At 40.9% G+C, this 15,556-nt stretch overlaps 1 non-coding gene across 1 annotated transcript; it reads right to left on the bottom strand.

Moving 5' to 3' along the window:
- Positions 1 to 226: 226 nt before the first annotated feature.
- On the bottom strand, positions 227 to 299 carry TRNAK-CUU. Its single transcript has one exon. It is a non-coding gene; the product is annotated as a tRNA-Lys (tRNA).
- Between the last annotated feature and the right edge of the window lie 15,257 nt (positions 300 to 15,556).

Raw genomic sequence — 15,556 nt, 5'->3', positions numbered from 1 at the left:
TATGTCCCTCTTATGGTGGGGACACCAGAACTGGACGCAGTATTCGAGGTGGCGTCTCACAAGAGTGGAGTAAAGGGGGAGAATCACGTCTCTTGGTCTGCTGACCACACTTCTCTTGATATGTCCCAGGATGCGGTTGGCCTTCTGGGCTGCATGAGCTCACTGCCGGCTCATGTTGAGCTTCTCATCTGTCAACACTCCTAAATCCTTCTCTTAAAAAGTTATGCGCCCAACGTGGGGCTCGAACCCACGACCCTGGGATTAAGAGTCCCATGCTCTACCGACTGAGCTAGCCGGGCGCTGCTATCATCTAAGGAATGATGCAATTTATCAAGTTTCGTAGGCAGGAAGCTCCACAAATGAACTACAGCAGACTAAAAGCAGCACAAAGATCTGGTTTAAGCTGCTTTTCCTCTTTTTTTTTGTCTCTGTACCAGCTATTCACAAAATAAATTATCAGGATTTCAAAGAACGAAATGCAGTAATAACACAGAAAAATAGATGCAAAACAAATTAACTAGGCGTAGAAATAATTTCTCAAATCTGAATCCTTGTTTTACAAATCAACAGAGAGTATTAGGGAGTGACACAAATGGCGGGAAAAAAACCAGGATGCCCTTAACCCCTATACAAATGATCACGGACAAATTTTGTGAGCATATGGTACAGAGAAATCAAATTAACATTTGAGTTCTGTAGGGAGGTTTATCTCACTCGTTTCAGAAGCCTATAAATTAGCTGTATATTCTAAATTCATCCCCAATTGCTTTTCTTTAGGTGTAGAGGGATAGGCACCCTCCACTTTCCCTCCACTTTCTTTCCCCTCTCTCCTCCAGCTTATGGTTTGGGGCCAGATTAGAAACTACCAGGGTTGGAACTGTCAAAAAGGAAAAAAGAAGGGAAAGCACATAGGTAGGAAGGAACAACCAATTTCAGAACTGCTCAGACCCTAATGCTCAGCAGATGTTGCAGTAAAATGGAACCTGGCGGTGACTACAGGGAGTTAAACTGAAATTTTAAATAATTCCTTACTGCAAGATTTTTAGAACAAGTATGCTGTTTTATTTACATCCCTGTACGATGCCTGTCTTTCACAATGGGGTTCCTGGCTGAGAAGCTCCAGTTGCACTTGGCATATGCTAGCCTGATCGTTTGGAGGGCTGTTGGGAGGGGTTTGGTTCTCACACTGAAGTGCTGGCAGCGCAAACAGAACAGAACCTACAACAGTGAAAACAAACAACAACAACAACATCAGATCTTTTGCAGGTTGGTTTCAATGCATGCACAGTGGATTTATTCAGTGTCAGCCTACATTCACATCTTTATTTTGCAAAAAAAAATAGATGTTTTCAACAGCTAATCCTAAACACACTTCTAGCCCTCTGAGAAACAGGACATTTTTCAGATTTTCAGGGGCAAGAATCACACATACTTTACAGGCCTCAAACATTTATTGATCTTAAATGTAACAGTTCTGGGCTTAAAGATTTCATTTGGAGTTTACTGAGTCCTAAATCTAATCTGGAGTCTATTTTCACAGAAAACATGCTTTTAAACATCCGTTTTGTTATCTCAATTGTAATTAAAAGGCTTTAGGGTCAATATTCTCTAAATATGCAAACAACATGATGGGTTTATAACATGCCATTACAATCCTGCATTTCTGAGTCAGCTATGACATTCTGCAACTGATCCCGAGGCAGAACTTCATAAAAGCTGTTAATGTTTGCACTGTTCAACAAATATTTTAAGACACTTGAAATCCCAAAATCTCATTTGTCCATTCCATTGCAGCATATACAGAGTCATTATGTCAACATTGTTGTATCCCATGTGAACAGCAAAGAGACAGTTTTCATTTATCAGAGTAGAAATATGGGTCCACGAAGTCTCATGTCAAGGCTGTAAGGCAGTGCCAGGATGCCATGAAGCCAAAGGACTCTGATATTTGCAGGCTTTTCAGTGTCACAGCAGTGTGGAGATCCCAATTGCCTGGTCAATCTGCCCATTTCCTTGACTCGGACCTGAGAAGATGACAAATAACAAAGAAACAAAGAACAGGGCAAAGCTGGGTTCCAAATACATCAGGGCAAGTTTCACTTCAAATGTTCAGACTACTCTGAGGAAGCTGCTTTGGTGTTCTGGTGCAGCTACCTTGTGTTTTATTTGGAAGTAGATTCCCTTTGCAAATAAAATTAAATGAAATAGGGAAATAGTCTCTTCCAACATCTGTTTGGCAAGTTTCAAGACATATTTTTAGCCACAGCTAGTGAGGGTTGTGTGCAGCTAAGGAAAAAAGGCAAAAAGAAACAATTCTGCAATTTTTAGAGGGTACTTAGGAAGGACTCAGACAATGTGAAAGAGATACATGCTGTTTACCCCCAGGGCTGGCCAGATAGGTACAGAAAGACAGGGAAGAGTGATTCTTTGGCCCTTCTCCTCCCTTACTCTGAATGAGTGGTCCCCAGTTTCTGTTTTCCTTTTATTCTGCAGTTTCAGATGGATACCCAAATTTATTTGCCTCTCTAAGTAAACATTTACAGCTGTCACTAAGGGACAACAGGAGAGAAAATTATTCTGCTTCCAGATATGACTGTTGTTGAACTAACACTCAAAAGAGGGTGAGTCCCAAAAGACTGATAATTTATCCCTCAGTCTCAAAAGTAAATCTCTTAAAATACAAAGGGCGTTAAAAGCTTATTGAATGTTTCCTGCCCTAGTGTGGTTCTCTTGAGATAACTCTTCCAACAGCAGCCATTTTTTAGACAAATTTATTTATGCCTATTTCTGCACTCACTTTTAAGCACAGCTAACACTTCTTAGGGAAGTTTTCTTCAATCAAAATAATGCCCCCCTCCAACACTTTTAACTTCTTAATACCTGATTAACCTATACAATCAGTATTTTAATTGGGGAGGGGGATTGTGCTCAATTTGGTAAATACAAAAAGAAATCAGAATTTTATTCATGTGCTATACTAAAGAGAAATGAATACTTTGAGTGATCTGGGTCCTTCAGTGAGGGGGCATCACCGAAACTCTCATATTTTATGAGTGGTTTTCCAAGACATGCCTGTGAGTTTAACATAAAGAGTTGATATACATACATTATATGCATATATGGCAATATAAAGAGTTCATTATTTATAGTAAAATTTGTATTCTGCAATTAAGAAGAAATTCAGTTGAAGTTTGAGACTTTCCTTTTATCTATTCCCTCAAAATAAATTGATCCAGCTGAACTTCCCAAGATACACCCATTTCTGTAACCAGAGCAGTTTAGGGTTTTCTTTTTTTTTTTTTTTTATTTTCTTTTTCCCAGCAACTTCATTTGAATGAGGATTAAATGAGTAAGGAATGTAATGTCAAATAAGCTGAAAGTTCTGCATGCATACACAAATGCCTAAGACAAACATTAGTAAATACAAATTTCTTCTGAACTAGAATTTCTGTTAAATTTTATATTAGTTCATTAGAAGGGGGCTGGGCTTACAAGCAAGTAACTGTGGAGAGTTTTTAAATATATAACACATTATATGGTTTAGTTCATCATCTATATGTCCATTATTTAGGCAGGACCGAGCTCAGGGGCATCGTCAGCTTCAGAGGCTCAGCTCACTTCTCTCTGATTCGAGCAAGCAGGAGGCAGTGTGAGGGCTTAAAGATAAGTATCTCCTACAGGTGCCTGCTTGAAAAGTGGTGGATGAGGAGATTCTGGGTTTCTTTCTTCCTTCTGGGAGGTAGGATTTAGTGTACACTAACAAAGACTACTAAAATTAGAGCTACAGCTTGGGATTGGTGCTTTCTCATTCAAAAGGAGCTGCTGGATCCCAGATATTTTCTGCTTTGCCTATTTATAGCAATCCTGTGCTGCATCTAGTAATTGCATTTTAAGTTAGCTTTTCATAAAGCTCACATATTAAGATTTCACAGGCAATTCCACTCAAGAAAAATTACTCCTTTGAAAGCACAGAGGGCAAAGGCAACTTTTTCCAAGATTGCTGGCTGTTAGAAATATGTCCATTAAAATGAAGCAAATCTGCTATAAAACTGCTTTTTGGACTCCAGGGTAGCTCCTGGGAGGTGAGGACAGATGGGTGGCTAGGGGTAGTGTCTGAGCTCCAAGTCTGGATACTAGAGTACACTGGCTCTATGAGGGAAGCTATAGTTTATCACAAACTACCTCAGGAGTCCCTCACCTAAAAGCAGAGAGCATTATTATTGCTGAACTTTGGGGATACAACAGTACTTTAAAGTTAAATTTTGTTCACAGTGTTAAAAACAGGATTGCTACTGGGAACGTGCTAGCAGGGGTGAGGCACAAGGTGCTCCCAAAGCAAAGATGGTCCTTTCTGCCCTGAAAGAAAAGCAAACTTTTCCTTCTTGCTTGCACAGTCTCCTCACAATCAGGCAGGTTGTTTCTCTCTCTGATCTTTTCTCTCTCTGCACAAGAATTTCTTATCTCCTCCATCCAGATAAGTTTGAGATAGGCCCAGTGTGTTACTGCTCTTCTGGAGATCAAGGAGCACAGATTTTAGATCAACAGATGAACTATGTGTAAGAAAAAGTGACTGGCAATGAATTTTTTTGCCCCATCACTGCATTCTTTTCGCTTGCTTGCAAAGGGGCCAGGCGAGATGCATAGGTCTTTGATTATAAGTGCCATATACACAGAGTCATAGCTAAACTTTTCTTTTTCTGGGCAGAGAGCACCATTATATACTTTTATGCAATTCAGACTGTTCCTAATGCTGAATATATTTCTAAATTGTGAAATCTGTTTGTAGCCTTCCATAGGCAAGAGTTCTACCACAGAAAAAGTAGGGACTTTATCCTCCTGTTACTGCTGGGTGGATCAGTATGTATTTCTGCATGAAGTGATGAGATTGTAAATGCACACCACTCTTTTTTAGCCCTTGTATCTTATATTTCTCATCCCCCTTATACTAATATCAAATAATATTTTACACACAAATACATATTCTGTTCTCTGCTAAGGCACCCTTGTTGGTTTGCTAACTTTTTGCCATATGGTTTTGTAAACTTACAATCTACAGACATAAATGGTCATTTCGTAACTTGGAGCTCATATCAAATATTCTGTATAAGTACTGGGAAAAAAAAAGCTGCTCTGCATACTTCAGAACAGAAAATAAAAGAAATTTGCAATAAGGATGCAAAATAAGAATAATGTTTCATTCAAAGCTGTACAATCAACTGGCATTTTATAGCTGTGATTTCATTCCACTTGTGCAGACAATGAATGCTTGTGAAATTTTTGCTAGACTTGAGAATGCAGCCATTTTAACAGAACGGGTAATTAGAGAAAAGAGCTAAAATACTAAGAACAAATACTGTTGTAAGAAATCCCTCTCATTACTGCAGTTAATGGGAATCAAAGACAGTACTAAATGGCACTGCAGAAGTGTTGTGAAATCATAGAATTAATTTGTAATAAATTATTCCCACTGGAAACTGTATTTTAAGGCAGAAAATATGAAGTGTTAAGTCACAAGGAGTTCAGGGTTTCTTTGAGAAGTCCTTTGCATTGCATGGAACCTGAAGTTCAAGATCCAGTAACAGAAATTATCTACATTTAACATCCCTTTTGAATAGACTTAACCATGGCAGATGTTTTCTCCTAGATTTTTGAAGGACCAGGCATTTCTGCAACAGAAAGGTCATTTCTTATGAGAAGGATGGTCAGTTTTCTCTACTTTATGAGACCAAAACCAAAAGACAGCATTCTACAAATAACTGAAAAAATCTATAGGTATATAAAGATATATACACAGTTCTTTTTTCCAGTCTGAAATTTACAAGGATAGCTGAAATACTAAGATTCACCAGAAGAAATTTATTAAGAAATACTAGTGATGCAAGATGAATGTAGTGATCTAAGTTCAAAGAATTTCTATGATTTTATCTACTTCTAAGTAATTGATTTTCAGAGGTCAGATATTTGATCAAATTTGGATAGAAAATAGAAAATTATTTAAAGTCTTGAAACTATTTAATATTTAAGAGAATCTTAGACTCAAGTAATATTTGAAATGTAAGGATCCAATTTCAACAGTGAAATAGATTGTTTACTTTGTTAACAGGTAGTCAGGAGTAACTACATGGCTCCAGGCATGAGGGTAAAGGGCAAGGGAGCCCAGGTGGTGTTTCCTTGGTCTCTGTGGTGAAGGGGAAATGAGTGTGAAGGAGCAGATGGTTCTGCAAATCAATGCCTACTTGTGTAACTGGTATCATCAACAGAGATTTGGGGTTTAAAAACACAGGATATGTTCAGAGGTTTGAGTACTGCTAGGGGCAGATGGGATCTACCGAACAAAGTAGGGCAAGGGAATGCTTGCCAACAGGAGGGGTTGCCCTCTGTGTGAAGGAGCAGCTTGGCTGTATGGAGGTCTCTTAAGGAGATGAATATCTGGCTGTTGGAGGGCCTGTAGGTCAGGAACAGAGGAGAGGCCAGTAAGGGAGGCATTGTGTTGGGCTGTTGTTACAGACCCCCTGATCAGGGTAAAGAAGTGGACAGCAATTTCTTTTAAAAACTCAAGGATGTTTCTGGTCACAGATCCTGGTTCTCATGGGAGACCGGAACACCCAGCATCTGTGGGATGGGCAACAATGAGACCCAATCAGTCGTAAGATTTCTGATGGTTTTCAGGGGCAAATTCCCAACACAGGTACTGGTTAGGACAACCAAGGATGCTGCACAGCTGGAGACAGTCACAGAAAGAACTAGTTAGGCCAGATATGTCTGGGTAATAACTTGCAGCCTGGTTAGTAGCAAACATGAAATCATGCAGTTCAAGATCTGGTGGGGAGTGAGGAAAAACAGTAGCAATGTTACAAACCCTGGAGATCAGGAAAACAGACTTTGGCTTATCTAGGGAACTATCAGGTTGAATCCCATGGGAGGCATCTGTGAAGAGTAAAAGAGCTCAGGAAACTAGCAGGTCTTTAAGGTCATCATCCTCCACCCCAATACTCAAGAAAACAAGTAGACAGACCAGGAAACTGGTTTAGCTGACCTGGGAACTTGTAATGGAGCTTCAGTGCAAAAAGACAGCCTATGGAGGTGGAAGAAACATAGCCCAGGAATGCAGGGATGGTAGGAAAGCCAAAGCTCAGCTGGAATTGAGAGTTGCAAGGGACATCAAGAGGAACAAAGAAGAGGTCCCTCTGCTACTTAGTAGTACAAAGCCAAGCACGGGAAATGTGGGGCCACTGCTGAACAGGAAGGTGATTTAGTGACAGCAGGCATAGGTAAGACTGAGATACTCACTGCTGCACTGACAAGATCTCCTGGATGTCTGTGCTCATTTGCGGTGTTCAGGAAGGACCATCAAGTAGTAGCAGAGGTTGCACAGAGAGACTGTTTCAATGCTCATTCTGGAAGGATTTCAAGACTGAGCAACCTGGTCTGACCCCATAGCTGACCTTGCTTGGAGTACACCTCCTGAGGTGTTTTCCCACCTAAATTATCCTATGATCCTATAATTTCTTGAAAAACGACTTGCACAGATGGATCAATAAAGTCAGTTAAGTAATATCTCGGTTCACTCAGACAAAACATATACCATCCGTTTACCAAAACAGTGAATCTGACAGAAATAAGGGTCATGGTTTCAGTTACAGAGTGAAGTTCTCTGTCTGCTCTGAAAATCATTACACAGCAAAACTTTGGGAGATGTTGCACAATTAAATCTTCAGCAGAGATAAGAGACTGATTATTTTGATCTTTTAAAAAATAATATAAATATTGAACATTAAGAAACTTTCCAAACCAGACAATACTTGAACAAGTTGGCTAGTTCATCCCAACAAACTTTTAGTTTACACTGAACACATAGTCACTTTTCTGTAACGTTTCTATGTGCCTTCTAGGAGGAACTGTCTGCCTGAACAATACACAGTTCGCAGCCGCAGTAAGAAGATAAAAGTTTGAGAAGTGAAAACATGCACACTACAAACCACAAACCCAGAGCTCACCACTAGGTGGCAAAATAGTATTTTCAATGTAAGAATTTGGAGATCCAGGCTCACTGCTTTCAGAAACCTTGTTTACCCAAACAGGGACGGTTAGAAATAAAAAGTGCAGTGTAACGTTGCAGCGTGTTTCTCTTTGCTGGAAAGCCACGATCGGTCTGCAGCCTTGCTTCATACTGTTACCGATAGGATTTCTTTTACTATGTGACTAATCTTTGGCAGAAGTCAGTAGCCAGCATCCACCTATTTGAATGTCCAATTTCCAGTTTTATTTCCATTTGACATAAAAAAATTTGATGAAGCAGCTAATCACTCACAGACATAGCCATGCAAACTACAAAACTTTCGTGCATTTTTGTAAGATTTGCTTGTACATTTTTCTTACATCTCACATTTTGTTTTGTACCATATAAAATAGGAACCACTCTGACCTCAGCAGAATTATGCATGTCAGAAACAGGTGAGATGGAGGGAAGAGTCAGATTATGCTTACAGGTAGAGCCTAGATATCATTTTAGAGATGCTGTAAAAGGAATATAAAAAGTTTTGGTACTACCAGATAGACAACCAGATTTTCGCTACAAACTGGGATGGGATGTGGAGCTTTGAGCTACTGAGCAGCCTCACCTCCACGGGCTCTGAAGCATCCAGAACTCCACAGAAACAGGCCTGTTGTGCACAGAGTACGAATGAGACACTGCAGGAAACTGATAAAACAACTGCAGTTGGTATCTAATCTGAAACCCAAATGAAAAAAGGCATTGTGGGACACCATTGAGTACTGTTAAGGCCATGAGACTTACCATTGCTTATTACTCTTTCCTCTTGGCTTCTAGTCGCTGTGACAATGTAATAACTTTTTCTCTGCAGCCTGTTGTCCAGATGACACCAATATATCCCTATCTATTCCTTTACAGTGTACCTTTCACTTCGCATTCGTCTCTTTTCTTCTTCTCAGTCTGTATTGGTCTTGAATCACTCCTTTTTCTGCTCCACAAACTAGATTTGCCCTTATAAACCCACCTCAGCTGCAGAGCACCTGGCTTTGTAAAGAAATAACAGGATTTAACAGACCTATAGACTGCAGAATAACCTGCAAAGGGAAAACTGCACTAAAACTGTTGCAAATCAAACAGAAGTCAAGCACAGCTTTCTTTGCCTCTTTTTTCATTCCCCAAGAAGTCAGTATTTAAAGAAAACAGCAGGATTTGAGTCCGCAGGACATTCCCTGCCTGTCAGAGAGATCTTGGGCACATGGCAGCTGGTCAGAGGACAGGACAGGGTGAGTAACTTTCAGCTTCTGGTTTGATAAATGCACATCATTTCTGCAGAAATACAGGCAATGTTATAGAGTGCACAGTTCAAATTCAATATACATCCAAAATTCTTTCCAAGAAGAGGAAGAGAATTTACATGACTGTGGTGTGCTAGGTAAATTATTTTCAGCATACCTGCCACACTTGCCAGTGTATTTCTGCCAGTATGTTTCTGAGAAACAAACTGGAAAACAACGCAAACACTGATCAAACTTAACTAGCCCCAGGCAGGCTGTGTCCCAGGAATAGAGGAACTGATGTTATTTATGGAGTGCTCACATTACGGAAGACCAAAGGAATGAGGGTGCAGTAAAAACTGCACTGACAGATGCAGAGCTAAATCAGTCAATATTATTGAACATAATTAGACTAAAAATTCACTTTTGCAATCTAGCAGAAAACCCTCTTAATTAGGACATGCTAAAGGAGAGTCTGCTCTCTCTTGAGTGGACATTCTTTATAAAAGAATGTGGAATATAAAAATGTAAATGAAATAAAAAACTGTTCTCCCTAAAAATAGTATTTATGCCTTACAAGTTAATCTGCTATTTTTCTACCTCTTCTAATCCCAAACAAGCCATATCTTTATAAAGGCTAGAGAGTGAAAATGCAGGTTTCATTCTTCTTTAGCATCTGAGCTAACACCAGCTGACCTCTTTGTGCCAGCAGAACATACATGCATTACACTGAAATTACATTAATAACAGAAAACAGTGGTTGTGGCATACTCCGGGCACTTCACTGTCTGATGTAATGCATCGCGGGTATCACTACGTGATTTTTGTAGCAGTTGTGTGAGCTTTAGCCCTCTGTCAGAGCAGGTCTACAGAACGAAGGTATGATTTAGCTGCCAGTGGTCACCGGAGCCTTGGAGGTGACAAGGTTCCAACTCTTCCTGACAAAACCGAAGCCGTCAGGCTGATAGCAACCACAGGCAGTTTTGTGCAAAACCAATTAGTACAGAGCTGGTCAGAGAGAAGAAAGAGTCCTGAAGTCAGAAATCCAGCAAGAAATGGAGCTGAGAACTGGGAATAACTAGTTCACAGCAGCCTAGAAGCTTCCTCTTAAGTCATGCTGCATTCTGTGTCTGCCATAATGCATTGCACTTTGGCATGGCAGTGGACAGCTTTGTTGCCCTTCTAGCAGCACATCAGCTAGTACAGACTTTCCATGCTGTCCGAAAGTGATTTATAGTCTGAATTATCACAATAAATCATTTTAATAGATATACTCGTGTTTATAACTAAATGCATGTAGCTAATGTAACACTGCATGTGAAGACAAAATATTTTTCCTTGATGTTTTATTAAACAGTTGAATGCTTTCAAAAATTGAAATGTCAGAATATGTGATACTGCACCATTTCATAGTTATTTTCGAGTGAGCATTTGTGTGGAGGCCAGGTGCTCACCAAAGCTGCTCTATCACTGCCCCTCCTCAGCTCAACACAGGAGAAAAAATATAACAAAAGGCTCATGGGTTGAGATAAGGACAGGGAGATCACTCAGCAATTACCATCACGGGCAAAACAGACTTGACTTGGGGAAATCAGTTTAATTTATAACCAATCAAATCAGAGTAGGATAATGAGAAATAAATCCAAATCATAAAAACGCCTTCTTCCCACTTCTCCCTTCTTCCTGGTTTCACCTTCACCCCTGATTTTCTCTACCTCCTCCCCCCAATAGCACAGGGGGGCAGGGAATGGGGGTTTTGTTCAGTTCATCACACGCTTCTGCCGTTCCTTCCTCCTCAGGGGGAGGACTCCTCACACTCTCACACTCCTTCTCCAGCCTGGTGGCCCTCCTACAGGGACAGTCCTTCCTGAACTTCACCAACGTGAGTCCTTCCCACAGGCTGCAATTCCTCAAAACTGCTCCAGCGTGGGTGCTTCCACAGAGTGCAGTTCTTCAGGAACAGACTGCTTCAGCGTGGGTCCCTGCCACGTTAAAAGGAATGTGGTTTTGACATTTGTCTGTTGTAGTCCCAGGACTTCCACTGATCTGTCTATCAGAGTCTGAGCAAAGGACTTACGCTGATCAGATTCACAAAAATCAATATTAGTTATTTTATTGAGAGCGACAGAATAGATTTGAGATAGCGCTACTAATTAAGGTTAATATTGCTAGAAGAAATAATACTTATACAAGAACCTCGAGGTAGCATTCACCAGAGGGTGAAAGGTTTGGTGCTTACCCAGAGAGCTGTCCCTGTCTGCGGTAGAAGAGAACACAGTCCATCAACTGATCTGTCAGGTATCCGTGTTCTTCTCTCCCAATTTAACAAACTTTTTCTCTGTCTTTTTATGCCCAAAATTTCAAGGTTTCTCCCCTCCTCAGGTGATGTGTTGTATGATTTGGGTGGAGATATGAGTTCCATAGTCATATATGTTTAGCATGATCTCTATAATCTTAATTAGCATATGTCAGTGTGTCAACTTTAATATGCATTTCCTAGGTAATGAGGCAAATATCAGTCATCGGGCATGATAGTCTTTTCCAAAACACAAAGAACTACACAGGTTCCTGTTATCTTCTTGTCTTTGCTGACCAAAAGCATTGCTGTCCTGCCTACACAGGTCCCCTCCTTAGCTTCATCCTGTAGCAGCCAGGCGAGTCTCCATTCCTCCAGATTGCACTAGGGATAGCAAGGCCAGTCTTTGCTGTTCTTTGAGCACATGGGACCCACCTCATTATCCAAATTTCACAGTCCCTCATGGGGTCACAAGTCCCACCATCTAACCTGCTCTGGCACGGGCTCTTCTCTCCATGTGTCCACAGGTCCTGCCAGGAGCCTGCTCCAGCACGGGCTTCCCATGGAGTCACAGACTACTTCAGGCACAGCCCTCTGCTTCGGTGTGGGGTCCTCCATGGGCTGCAGGTGGACATCTCCTCCGCTGTTAAACCCCACGAGCTGCAGGGGCAAAGCCTGCCCCACCAGGGTTTTCACCAGGGGCTGAAAGGGAAACTCTGCACTGGTGCCTGGAGCACCTCCTGCCCCTCCTTCTCCCTTGACCTTAGTGTCCTGCACGGTTCTTTCTCTCTGGCTGCAACTGCTGTTGTGCAGATTTTTTCCTCACTTCCTGAATACGCTATCCCAGAGGCGCTACCACTGTTGCTTATGGGCTCGGCTTTGGCCACTGGTGGGTCTATCTTGGAGCCGGCTGGCATTGGCCGCCCCTGAAGTCTCTTTGCTACCAAAACGTTGCCCTGCAGACTGAGTACAGCATTCCAATAGGAATTAGTATTTATTAATTTCAGACAAATTTATATTTAGGACATATCACAGGCACATAATTTCTCACAAAACCAATACAAAACAAATCTATGGCAGCTTGTCAGTTTGTCCTGAACAGCAAGGTCACATGCAGAACCTTTTCGCTGATCACATGAGTCTACTGTAAACCTAACACATATTTTAGGCCACACCTTGTCCACACAGGTTTTGTGAAGGTGTTTGGGCTGCAGGCTGTTACAGTGGGAAGTCTGCTCATCCCTGTGACTGAAGGGGACTATTATCAAAACAATAAATGTTAACTCAGACACTTGGGATGAAAACTATCAGAAGAACTGGATCTATTCACACACTTCTGTACTAATTAGAATTGCTTTGAGCAAATGAGTTGTTATACAGAGCTTGCCAAACATGATTCCTTTGACCAAACTATTTTATGTTTATAGAGGAAATATAGGTAAAACGCACGAGACAGGAAAGCCCAGCAGTCTTGAATTTTCATTCTGCTCTTGGCAGCATTCTAGACTAGGCACCTCTCACACTTTTGGTAAAAACAAACAAATCTGCTACAAACTTTAAAACACCCACAGTCTGACACATTGGGCATCTTGAATTTATTTTACTTCCACAGTTTGTCTGTGGAGTTGATACTCCCTGAAATCACAGGCCTATGTATTCACAAACCCCCAAAGCCTGATCCTTGCCCACTGCAGCTGCAGACTGTGCATTGCCAGAGTTCTGGTGCAGACCTAAATACTTCACACAGCCTCAGCTGGGAAGTCTCAGGATTCAATCACGCCTCGTGCTCTAAGTCCTGGCAGCTAATACTACTCTTAGGGATGAAAACAGAGGACACAGATATCTACTCCAGCTGCACTAATAGTTTTCATGCTATTTCAGATGAGCAGTGAGGTTCAACCAACACTCTATTAATTTATCCGAGAAATCCTTTTCCTTCCTATGGGGCCACAAGCTTGAACAATGCAGCCACAATGAAATAAAGACCATGTTCTTAATTTAAAAACTGAATCTATATATGCTTCGTGTAAGCACTTAGTTCACAGAAGAAACACAACATTTTCTAGACTGCAAAGCTGAAACATTTCTTTGGGCATGCTGTCAAGATCATCTATTTGAACTAGCGTCAGCCACTGTCAGAAGCTACACAATATGCCAGTTGTTTCCATTCGATGGTTTACTGTGTACTATAAATAAGAATGCACAAAAGAAGAAAAGATGCAATTGTGTTTCATCTTGAACAGATAAATGGGGTGAATTATTTCTGTTTCCATATTTCTCTTTACACTTTTTATATTATGAAATTCGTTTTCTCAAAGCTTTCCATCAAAATACATAGCCTCAAAATCACAGTTGGCATAAATCAGTATTGCTGTACTTAGACCAGTGGAATTTTGTTTATTCATAGAGTTGATAATTTGTTTACAGAGTTACTGTGCCCAGACGTTGCCATCCATAGCTCAATGCTACCAAAATATTCTAGAACATTATCAGTACACATAAATAATATACAAAATACTGTCACAATAGTTAATTTTGAGGTTTTTTTTCAGAGGAAACACAAGAATTTCAACACACAAGATAATGACTCCACTTCTGGGGTATAGTATTGCATTTTATAACAGAGCTTCATTACACTACAAACTCATTTACAATATTTATACTACCAGAGATATTTAATACTATTGTTTTACTACTTCTATGGCTTTACTTTTTATTTTATTTGGGCTTCCCTCACTGAAGTACTTTTTCAACCAATTTCCCTGAAACTCAGCTTAGGTAGGATTCCTGAGTCCAAGGTCTTATCATCTGAAAAGTGGCGTAATCTAGGCTAGTCATACAGGTTTCCTGGGACTGATAAATGTAAGGGGTGACTCAGCTAATCCCAGAATGGTTGAATTAGTACAATAGGAGATAAATTGTTTTTCAGAAAGTTTCTATCATTCTCATTGTTTATATGGAAGTAACACAGACTAGATAAATTGCTTAGATAAGATACTTAATTTCTAGATGGCTACAATGTGAATTACTTGGTGATGGGAGCACAGTTTGGTTGTAGCTATTCTATCTTTAACCACTGTGACAGCACAGATGCCAGCAGACCTCTCTAGGTCTGCCCCAGAACTTTGGCAATCTGTTTGCATTGCAAACCCACCCCAGGCAAAGAGAAGGCTAAGCTGTGGCCAGCTCCACGGTGCTCTCTCTGGACTCCTGTGGCCCCAAGAACAGGTGAAGTAACTCATTGGTAGCCACGTGCTGCTGCAATGGGCTGCCAGAGAGACAGAAAGCCCTGTCAGAATGTGAGGACTCTTTATATTTCTCTATATATGAAATTCTACAATGTACGTTCATATCATAGAATCATAGAATCGTAGAATGGCCTAGGCTGGAAGGGACCTTAGAGATCATTTTAATCCAGCCTCCCTGTCGCCAGGGACCCCACCTCTCGACTAGATCAGGCAACACATGGGGACCGAACAGGAATCGAACCCGCGACCTTAGTGTTGTTAGCGCCACACTCAACTGAGCTAACCGACCCCCTACACGTCAGTATGTTGTAAAATAAATGTTGAGTCATACAGCTCCTCTTGACACTTTTTGCATTAAAATGAAGATGCGTTACTAGTGAGAGTCCAGGCTTCTTGGTTATGATCCCTCCTACTTCTTTCTTCATAACCTAGCACACCCACTTGCTCTCTTCCAACAGTTACAACAGCAATGAAAGTGAATAGCTCACGAGTTTCTCTGGTAAATAGTGTTTGTTGGATCTAGGCATGTCAGCATATTACTGCCCTCACCAGTCATTACAGTTTCGTTGCAGTAGGTTACTACATCTGCAGTAGGAGGAGCAAGAGTTAATGTGTGTCAGCTTCTCAAAAGCTACAGTTCACTGCCAGCCAGGCTTGATTACAAGGGTAAGAGCAGCAACAGCAGGAAAAAATGAACTGAACACAGTCTTCTAACCATAGCTCTGTCAGTTGTATTTGCAAATTA

Source organism: Apaloderma vittatum, unplaced genomic scaffold (assembly GCF_000703405.1).
Source record: "Apaloderma vittatum isolate BGI_N311 unplaced genomic scaffold, ASM70340v1 scaffold2830, whole genome shotgun sequence".
Lineage (NCBI taxonomy): Eukaryota > Metazoa > Chordata > Aves > Trogoniformes > Trogonidae > Apaloderma > Apaloderma vittatum.
This window is presented reverse-complemented; position numbering and strand designations above follow the sequence as displayed.